The 11,594-nt window shown below is 39.2% G+C and overlaps 1 long non-coding RNA gene across 1 annotated transcript; it reads left to right on the top strand.

Moving 5' to 3' along the window:
* Positions 1 to 6,501: 6,501 nt before the first annotated feature.
* LOC134295440 (uncharacterized) lies at positions 6,502 to 11,076 on the top strand. The gene is made up of 2 exons (XR_010002006.1): positions 6,502 to 7,623; positions 10,306 to 11,076. It is a non-coding gene; the product is annotated as an uncharacterized LOC134295440 (long non-coding RNA).
* Positions 11,077 to 11,594: the final 518 nt, after the last annotated feature.

Raw genomic sequence — 11,594 nt, 5'->3', positions numbered from 1 at the left:
AAATATAAGCAACACAATACAATCACAATATAAAAAGATAAAACAATAATAATCAACAGACCCACTAAGAAAATCCAACAAATTCTACCTTCAGCAAAGGACAAGAGGGATCCTCTCACCGCTGCAGGAGTCTACCATATACCTTGCAGCTGTGAACAAGTCTAAATAGGGACCACCAAATGCAGCAATTCCCAAACATGAATCAGGGAACGCGAAAGGCACTGCAGACTAATCCAACCAGAGAAGTCAGCCATTGCAGAGCACTTGATGAACCAACCTGGACACAGCATAGTATTTGAGAACACGGAAATAGTAGACCACTCTAACAACCACCATGTCAGACTACACAGAAGCCATTGAAATCCACAGACGTGTGTCAACAAAAAGAGGGCAACTATGAAAATGAACAAAATCTGGCCTAGTGTTTAAAAACTCTAAATTCAGGACAGTAAATAAAGAACAACTCTCAGAAAACAAGGGAATGCCATACAAGAAACAACCAGGGCCAGCTAATCACCTCCCAACAAAGGGTTCCCCCAGGCAGGAAGCAGCCATGCCTTGAAGCTGCAAGGCTATCCAATGCTAATCAAGGTGGTCAATTGCAACATTCACACTTTCTTCAAACAGGCAATAGTTCTTTCACAACCACTGAGGATGCCTGCCATTGTTGTGTGAAAAACGTCAGGAGAGAGTTCTTCTGGAATATGGCCATACAGCTCGGAAAATTCCCAGCAACCCAGTGATTCCGGCTATGAAAGCCTTCAACAACACAGGCTTATTCGTTTATTTATGTTGTCATAAGCAAATTGATTATACAGTTATAATGTATAAAAAACCCCACAAAGTTTAAAAATCTTGGCATTATATTACATTTCCTTTGACCAGACGCTGGATACTTTGAGCGCCTTTGATGTTGTGAGAAGATCCTCCATTGTGCATGTGGCAGGGCTCAGACCTCACTGTAGTAAGTGGTCTGTGGTTTGCTCTTCACACTTGCATGTTGTGGACTCTGCCTTATAGCGCCATTTCTTAAGATTGGCTCTCCATCTCGTGGTGCCAGAGCGCAGTCTGTTCAGTGCCTACCAAGTCGCCCAGTCTTCTGTGTACCCAGAGGGGGAGTTTCCCATCCAGCATCAGCCACTTATTGAGCTTCAGGGTTTTAGCCTGCCAGTTTTGGACTCTCGTTTGCAGAGGTGTTCTTGCGATTATCTCTGTAGATCTTAGGAAGCTGTTTCTTGATTTAAGTCTTTGGCATGTTGGCTGATATCCGAACAGAGGATGGGCCAGAGATGTCAGTGTCTTGGTCCTTTCATTACTGGCTGCTACTTCCCGACGGATATCGGGTGGTGCAATACTGTCTAAACAGTATAATTTCTCCAGCTGTGTTGGGCATAAATATCCTGTGATAATGTGGCACATTCACTGTTTTATTGTGGTGAGATGTATTCCATACTGGGCATGTGTATTCAGCAGCAGAGTAGCAAACTGCAAGGGCTGATACTTTCACTGTGTCTGGTTGTGATCCCCAGGTTGTGCCAGTCAGCTTTCATATGATATTATTTCTAGCACACACTTTTTGCTTGATAGTCAAGTAGTCCTTCTGGTACGTCAGAGCACAATTCAGGGTTACTCCCAGGTATTTTGGTGTGTTGCAGTGCTCCAGTGGGATTCCTTCCCAGGTAACAGTCAGAGCTCGAGATGCTTACAGTACAGTACAGACTGAGCATCCCCTATAGAACACATTACAATAATCCAAATGGGTTTTAACTGTGGCTCCATTGACACTGCCCTATAACACAGTGCAATGCAGTTCATTAATAGGAGTGCAATGCATTCATTGGAGTGCGATGAATTCATAGGAGTTCAATGCATTATATGATTCTATGGAATTGATCTACACTGCCCTATAATCTAGTTTGAGAATGTGGATTAACTGCATTGATCTGGATTATATGGCAGTGTAGACTCAGGCCAGATCACCACTGCCCTATTTCTCAGGATCTGATTCCAGATTACCTGTTTTGAACTGGATATATGAGACTCCACTGCCAGATAATCTATGGCCCTTCCACACAGCTGAATATAATACCACATAATCTGCTTTAAACTGGGATATATGGCAGTGTGTATTGCGCCAAATTGCTATGTGTGTGTGTGTAAAGAAATCCCTGCAAAGATGTTTGCAGGAGATCTCTGCAAAAGAGCTCAGCTTTGCAGAGGCAAAGCCACGCCTAAAACAATGTATCTGTTTGATGGCAGATGGCTGGATTTGTCAGTTGGAATTTGAGCTTGGAGGGAGAGCACAGAAATATGCAGGCTGTCTGGCTACGGTCAAGTAGCTGATTTAAGTATGCTATGCTGTATATATTTTGAATGCTGATTGATTAGTTATTGATCCTATGCAACTACAAGGACATTGTATGATTGCTGAACTGTTTATTTGACTTCAACTCAACAAGTAAAGTTCCCTTTTGTTCTTTCAATTCCTCTGCCTGCTCCTGGGTTATATGGCTGTGTGCCCCCCCCCCCAGAATATCCAGACAGATAATCCTCAGATTATCTGAGTCTACACTGTCATATAATCCAGATTAATGTGGATTTTATACAGCTGTGTGGAAGGGGCCTTATATAATCCAGCTCAAAGCAGGTAATTTAGGATTAGTTCCTGGGCTATACGGCAGTGTAGACCCAGCCTGATATAATCCAGTTCAATGTAGTTAATCACATTTTCAAACAAGATTATGGGGAAGTGTAGATCCAGCCTACATGGCATCAATTTATATACATCAGGCGAAGGCTATTGTATATAGTAGCATTTAATAATTTTATTAATGGAACAGAACTTGTGTGCACTAACCATCAGAAATAAAAGTATCATTACCTCAATCACTTGTTTGAGATTTCAGATTTTGGAATTCCTAATAATGGGTGTACAACCCTTATTGCAGTCAGTCTTCCATATCTACAGATTCAGCCATCCATGCCTTGAATATATATATATATATATATATATATATATATATATATATAAACACCAAAAGCCAAAATGGATTTTGCCATTTTATAAATGGAACACCATTTCATTGCTCCATTGCATAAAATGGGTCTTTGAACGACTTCATCACATTGAGAGGGGAAAGCACGGGTGACTGTCCCTTTAAGCGTAGAGATCGAGAATTGCCCCTTTCATATCATCAGCAGTCCTGTTTTGAGTTCTCTCTCTCTCTCTCTCTCTCTCCCCCCCCCCCCCCCCAAACTCATACGTGAAAACCTAAAAGCTGGCAATACATTCATCACACTGTCAGTATTGCTTTTTAAAAAAAACAACAGGTGAAACAACAATTTCCGAAAACCAAGAGCTCGCTTGCCCAGCCCAAATCCCCTTACATTAAAGGAGACTGACACCAGTTTAAAACACTTCTTTCCATGCGAGAAAATTGTTCTGCACCAAACCCCATATGCTGTAAGAGACTGCTGATGGCTGGGCAATGAAACAGGATGGGAAACTTTGATGGTTCCCATCCCACCTGTTTTTCAGTTGGAACCATGGGAGTAAAGTATGATAAGAGGTAGGCGCTCTGAACAGGATTGTTGGCATGTGTTCAGAGTTCCCTCCTTTCAGGACATTTGTGCCTCTTTTCAACCCTGGAACATGTGATAAGCTCAATGCCACTCCATGCTTGCAAAGAGGCTGAAGTGTGCTACAAAGGAGAAATTTCTCAATGTGGTAAGGTACACATACATGGATTTGAGTATTAATTGGAAGTCCTGGAACCAAACCAAGCAGTTACTAAGGCCCCTTCTACACTGCCATATAATCCAGATTATCAAATCAGATAATCCCCATTATCTGAGTCTACACTGCCATATAATCCAGTTCAAAGCAGATAATGTGGATTTTCTGATTTGATAATCTGAATTATATGGCAGTGTAGAAAGGGCCTGAGTGAAGGAAATTGTGGTTTTCCAAAATTAATTCAGCTTGTTTCCTTTTTCCCAATCTCAACACAGGGATATGGGAGCAGGGTAGAGTAGCAATAATTGTACAGGATTTTTTCGTTTTCAGGCCTAAATTACTCCTGATTACAGAGATCTTCTCCATTAGTTAACACACCAAAAATCCATTAGATTGACTCGCCAATCAATGACTGATTGGATGAGCCTACTCTATTTGGGATTGATAAACAGGAATCCAGCCACATTCTCTTGAGGCTTTTTGTGCACTAATGAAAAGTAAATTTAAAAAGACAGTTTAGAATGAACAACATTAAATAAGTCTCCTTTTCAATGTAAACATAATTAACATAGCTTTTTATATTACACATATAATTACTATATCAATATTATGATTAACTCAGTGTGATAAATTATTCAATAGCATATTCATTTTACTATAATATATAAGTAACATTAATATAATTAGGAAGGTAAACCTAATTAATATAGCTTTTTACTGTATATTTTCTACTACCTTTTTCTGTCTCCTGATACCCGAACAACCTTTTTCCTCCAGTTAGCAATCTCCATCTTTAGACTGAGTACAACCTAAATAAAAAAAAATGTTTGGATTGCTTGCTTCTCTTCCTCCACTTCTGATTTTTAATACCACTTAGGCCCCTTCAACATAGCTGAATAAAATCCCACATTATCTGCTTTGAACTGGGATATATGTCAGTGTGCACTCAGATAACTCAATTCAAAGCAGATATTGTGGAATTTTCTGCCTTGATATTTTGGGTTATATGGCTGTGTGGAAGAGCCCCAAGTCTGATGAAGAATGTGTAGAACTTGAAAACCTGTACATTTTTGTTACATTTTATTGCGTCCTAACAAAGGTATTGAGTTGCTTAAAAATTATAATGATATAATTTGGGGGGGGGGATCATGTATATTTAATGAGAATTACCATAATATAATTGCAAGATGCTTTAACTGTGATTCTGGCACATACTACAGATTTGTAGGAGGAAGAAATAAAAAGTACCAAATAATACTTATGGTTGCTAGATGGCAGTATGAATCCATAGTTGTCTTAATCCAGCTAAACAGATACACTAGTATTTCATCAATTTAAAGGAGGGAGTAATTGAAAACAAAAGGTTTATTTTTAATTATTTAATTTTATTTTGCGTTATGCATTTCTTTTCTTATAAAACCAACTTTGAATGCTGGTTTCCCAAAGCAATTTTGATCTGTTTGATTGGTTCCCAAAGAAATATTAAAGTTGAACAGTTATATTACTACCACCACCACTACTACTACTACCACTTTTGTTTCTAAGGAAAGCTGTTCAGTGTAGCTCATATTTCAGTAATCTTTTATACTTATTTTGTACATTTTTCATACTCATAGCGTTTGCTGTCATTTCCACAGATTAATGCAAAGGAAACTAAATTGGTGACTAAATAATTCATCTAGAAACTAGATAAATAAATGATCACTTAGGATCTTTCAAAGGCATACCTTTTTACTCCAGTTGACATTTTAGCCAGCAGACCCCCCCAAGAATGAATTTAATTTTTTAAAAGCATTTTGCACTGCTTCTTTTCTCTGACTCTCAAGGATAATGCGTTTCACCAACTGCCCCATCACACTAGAGCATGAATTCACTTTAAATCCAGTTTCTGCCTCCTACAGAATTCTGGGGTTTGTAGTTTGGTGAGGCACAGGACCTGTTTGGCTGAGCTGTTTAAAGTCCCCTCCCTAAAGTAGATTTAAAATGGATCCAAGCTGTGATGTGTGATGAGGTCCTTAGAGATAAGGACTGGCCAGACTATGGCAAGTATATTAAAAAGCAGGTTGATTTGACTGTCTGACTTGCCTTTTTTGTTCCTGAAACCTATTAACACATCACAGAGGCAAATCCATCACATCTCTCTCAGACTATTATAGTCGCCAACTTTGTCACTTCAGCATTGTGACAGTATTCTTCTCAGTAACCCCCCCCCCCCCCTAGCACAATTTGTTTAACTTCTAGCCTTATGAAAAGTTAAAGAAATCTTATGCAATGTTCTGCAACATTTTGTTTGGCAAGGTACTGAATTTGCGATGCTGCCTTGGATTGCTCCATATTGTCTGGTGTGCAATAAACAAGAAATTCAGGAAGTATTTATATAAAATAGGCCATATCATCCATATTATCAAAGCAGATGATTCACATTATCTGCTTTGAACTGGATTATATGAGTCTACACTGCCATATAATCTAGATCAAAACAGACAATCTGGATTTTATATGACAGTGTAGAAGGAACCATAGAAACACAGGTTTGCCTAAGATTTGGGGCAATGACTGTAGGGTTGCCTGGGATTTGATCTGGTTAATCCCTGGACCAATGATACCACGTGGGATCACTAAACAAAGATTTTTTTAATGTTACATAATTATAATACTTTGATTCTACTTTAACCGTCATGGTTCCATACTATTAGGTTCTAGGACTTGAAGTTTTATGTGGTACAGTAGAGTCTCGCTTATCCAACGTTCTGTATTATCCAACACACTTTGCCTTTTAGTAGTCAATATTTTTGTTGTCAATGTTGTGGTATACTGTGCCTTTAAGCCACACTCTCTGGTTGTTACAGCTGTAATGTAAGAACTACTGATTGCTGGGATATATAGCTTTTGTGCACCCAAAGCCTCAGTAGCCTTCCTAATGTTTGGAATAAACTCTTTCCTACAAGACTCTGCTGGCTGTTGAGCTTCCTTCATACGAAGAATATTACATGGTGTCAGAAGTGGGATACAAACCTCTCCTGTGCTACAACCTGGAATCTAGCGTCCACCGAAAAAGGAGTGTTTAGACATGGAGTCATTTCGTCCTCCTCCTCCCCTTGCTATGCAAGGTAATTTGGCTGAGAACTGGAGACGGTGGGAACAGGCCTTTCAGTTGTATCTTGCTGCAGCGGGACTTGAGAATGTGTCAAAGAAGCGGCAGATAGCTATCCTGCTACATTGTGTGGGAGAGGAAGGAGTTTCTTTATATAATACATTTGTTTTTGCCGAGGAGAACCCGAAAGATATTGCAGAGGTTCTGGAACAGTTTAGGACTTATTTTTTTACCTCGGAAGAACATTGTGTTTGAAAGGTTTTGTTTCTGGAACCATATGCAGAGTCCTGGAGTTACAAATGTGCAATTTATTGCTGAGCTAAAACTGAAAGCAGCCAGCTGTGAATTTGGAATGGCAGTTAATGAGATGATAAGAGATAAAGTTGTTTTTAGTTTACAGCAAGAGAAACTGAAACAAAAGTTGTTACAAGAAGCCGATCTTACACTTGAGAAGGCCGTGGAGATATGCCGGGTTGATGAGACAACGAGAGCTCAGCTGAGAACCATGGCAATAACATCGGAAGAAGGAGTGTTTGAATTACAAGACAGCCATGGAGAAAACAAAGAGATTATAACTCAAGCTCTGGGAACCAGGGAGTCAAGACACAGAGACAATTGGAAAAATCAGAATAAGTGTGGTTATTGTGGTACAGCTCATGAACCTCGGAGATGTCCAGCATTTGGAAAGACCTGCAACAAGTGTGGCAAGAAAAATCATTATGCCAGGTTATGCAGGTCAAGGGTGACCAATCCTGTGAATATACAAGCCAGACAACACATTCATGAGTTGAATGTAAGTAATTTAATGATAGGAAAGCTGGATGAAGAAATGAAGGATACACAGATAACAAACAAGGCAGGATGGTATGCTGATATTTCCATAAGAGACTGTATAATTAAGTTTAAATTAGATACTGGAGCTGAAGCAAATGTGTTACCATTTAGTATATTTTCTAGAATACCTGGTGCAAAACAAATGTCTAAGAGTAAAGTAGTGCTGGTTGCATATGGGGGAACAAAAATACAACCAATGGGAGCAGTTGAGTTTGTATAACAGCAAAAGGAGTGTATAATCTGTTGTTTTATGTGACAGATTGCTCGACAACCCCATTATTAGGCAGACCAGCTTGTGAGAATTTGGGTTTAATTTATAGGGTAGATCTGATACAGGCAGGGGGGTTATTAACACAAGAAAAATTGCTCAGCTTATATCCAGAAGTATTCCAGGGTCTCGGTGAGTTTCAAGGACATCACCACATTCACACTGATCCAACAGTGGTTCCCGTGATCCAAGGATGTAGGAGAGTGCCCTTTGCCATACATGATAGGCTAAAGGATACCCTTGATCAGATGGAAAATATGGGAGTTATAACAAAAGTTGTAGGACCCACAGATTGGGTGAGCAGTCTTGTTATCACTGAAAAAAAGAATGGGTCTCTGCGTATATGTCTTGATCCGCGAGATCTAAATAAGGCAGTGCGGAGACAACATTATACCATCCCAACAGTTGAGGAAGTTTTAAGTCACCTAGCTGGAAAGAAAATCTTCACAATAATAGATGAGAAAGATGGCTATTGGCAGGTAAAACTAGATAAAGCATCATCCAGATTATGTACATTTAATACGCTGTGGGAAAGGTATTGTTTTAATCGTTTACCATTTGGGCTTAAATCCTCAAGTGAGGTTTTTCAACAGAAAAATCAAGAAACATTTGGGCATATAAAAGGTGTATATATGATTGCTGATGATATGATTATAGCAGCTGAGACAAGTAAACAACATGATGAGATTTTACATCAGGTAATGGAAACAGCACGTGTCAAAAACATCAAGTTTAACAAAGAAAAGATCCAGTTCAGGGTAAACTCTGTTAGATATATGGGCCATATTGTGACTGCAGAGGGAGTCAGGCCAGACACTGAGAAAGTAAAGGCAATTCAAGAAATGAAACCTCCCAATGACAGGCAGGGAGTGCTTAGATTTCTAGGGTCAGTACAGTATTTGGCAAAATACATCCCAAAAGAGGCAGAGTTGACAGCGCCATTGAGAAGTCTGTTAAAGGAAAATATGAGTTTTCAATGGATGCCAGAACATCAGAAAGCTTTTGAGGCGATCAAGCAAAAGTTGTGCGATGCACCTGTACTGCAGTATTTTGATGTGACAAAACCAGTTGTTATCCAAGCAGATGCTTCAAAAGATGGCTTAGGAGCATGTCTCCTACAGGATAATAAGCCAGTGTCTTATGCTTCAAGGGCACTCAGTTCTGCAGAGAAAAATTATGCTCAAATAGAGAAAGAATTGCTTGCTGTTGTATATGCAGTACAAAAGTTCCATCAGTATGTGTTTGGTAAAATGGTTCTAGTTCAAACTGATCACAAGCCCTTAGAATCAATTTATAAAAAACCAATAGGCAGTGCCCCGGCTCGTCTGCAAAGAATGTTGTTGCAGCTTCAGAAGTATCAACTTAACTTTGTATATACTCCAGGTAAACTTATGTATCTGGCTGATACCTTGTCAAGAGCTACTGTTGATCCCCCTGGAAGTCAGGAAAATCCAATAGGAGATGAGAAAGTGATATACGAAGTGAATACATTAGCCATGCACCCAGATAAAATGGGTTTAATACAAGAAGCAACAAAACGTGATCCCCAGCTTAGGATGATTCAAACATACCTAAACCAAGGATGGCCAAAGTACATGAGAAAGGTGGCTCCAATAGCAAAATCTTTTTGGCCGGTTAAAGATCACCTAAGGTATAGGGATGGGGTTCTTTTCATGGGAGAAAGAATAATCATTCCGGCAAGCCAAAGACAAAATGTTCTTGCACAGCTGCATGAGTCCCATCAAGGGATTCAAAGAACCAAAGAAAGAGCAAGACAGTTGATGTACTGGCCTGGTATGTCCAAAGATATTGAGTCAGCTGTTGGCAGTTGTTTTGTGTGTGCTTGTTTTGCCCCAAATAATCAAAAGGAACCACTTAAAGCCCATGAGATCCCAGAAGGGCCATGGCAGAAGGTGGGAGTGGATATATTTGAACAGGACAATCGCTCTTTTCTGTTGGTAATTGACTATTTCTCAAAATACCCAGAAGTAGTAAGTTTACCTGATAAAACTGCAAGAACAGTAATTGTCAAGATGAAATCTGTGTTTGCAAGACATGGAACTCCATTAATTGTGGTGAGTGATAATATGCCATTTGCGAGTCAAGAATTCAAAGTATTTGCGAAAGAATGGGGATTTGAACAATGCTTTAGTAGTCCGGGGTATCCACAATCTAATGGTATGGTAGAACGAGCCATCCAGTCTATAAAACAACTTACACAAAAGTAGGAAAGGCAAGGGGTGATCTGTATGCAGCATTGTTGGAGTACCGGAATACACCTGTGACAGGACTATCATATTCACCTGCACAAATATTGATGGGCAGAATGCTGAGAAGTAAACTTCCCATAACAACTGACTTATTATGTCCTAGGATTCCTATTAACGTGCGTCAAGATCTACAAAGAGCTCAGGAAAGACAAAAACATTTTTATGATCGAACAGCAAGACCCCTCAAACCACTAAGAGAGGGAGATTTGGTATGGATGCAATCCAATAATTGCAAAGAAAGATGGCTTCCTGCCGTTGTGATAGAAAAATGTAAACGGCCTCGGTCATATCTAATAAAGAATCAGGACGGTCGCGTATATCGGCGTAATAGGCGTCAATTAAAACAACGGAACCAAACACCCGAAACTACAATTCAAGGAAATACAACATATAATGGTTCTAAAGGGATGTTTGTGAACAAAAATGACGCACATGTAATAGCAAATAGAAAGCCAACGTATGTGACATCGCATGGCAGGCCTGTGTTTGAACCTGTAAGGTACACTCCTTAGAAGGATGGTGCTGAAGACCATCCTCAACGGTGGGCTAAGTACTAGTGACCTCTGGCCCCATAGAAGACATATTTTCTTACCTGTCTAGTGATGTAATGAAGCTGCCAAGTTTTAATGAGAGACTTTTGTAATTTTGATGTATGATTTTTTTAACACTTTTATAAAATGTATTTTGTTTTGTCTTGTCAGATGTGTAGTTATTATGTATGAAGGGGAGATGTGGTATACTGTGCCTTTAAGCCACACTCTCTGGTTGTTACAGCTGTAATGTAAGAACTACTGATTGCTGGGATATATAGCTTTTGTGCACCCAAAGCCTCAGTAGCCTTCCTAATGTTTGGAATAAACTCTTTCCTACAAGACTCTGCTGGCTGTTGAGCTTCCTTCATACGAAGAATATTACAAATGTTTTCAATACATTGTGATGTTTTGGTGCTAAATTCATAAATACAGTAATTACTACATAACGTTACCGTGTATTGAATGGCTTTTTTCTGTCAATTTGTTGTAAAACATGATGTTTTGTTGCTTAATTTGTAAAATCATAACGTAAATTGATGTTTAATAGGCTTTTCCTTAATCCTTCTTTATTATTCAACATTTTCACTTATCCAACGTTCTGTCGGCCCGTTTATGTTGGATAAGTGTGACTCTTCTGTATTTGGAATCCTTTGTCAGAGAGTTCTACTGCCTTACTACAAATCCCAGGAATCCATAAAATGCAGTCTTGAGAGTCAAAGTGGTATTGATGTATGGAGTCTGAAAGAGATTCAAGCGTTCATTAGGCTTATGGCTGTCACATGTGCTGAATGTTTGTCCAGAAAACTGCCCAATTGGGAATTATCCTATAATAATTCACATAGTTTCACCTTTTCTCTTT

Source organism: Anolis carolinensis, chromosome 1 (assembly GCF_035594765.1).
Source record: "Anolis carolinensis isolate JA03-04 chromosome 1, rAnoCar3.1.pri, whole genome shotgun sequence".
In the NCBI taxonomy this organism is placed as follows: domain Eukaryota; kingdom Metazoa; phylum Chordata; class Lepidosauria; order Squamata; family Dactyloidae; genus Anolis; species Anolis carolinensis.
This window is presented reverse-complemented; position numbering and strand designations above follow the sequence as displayed.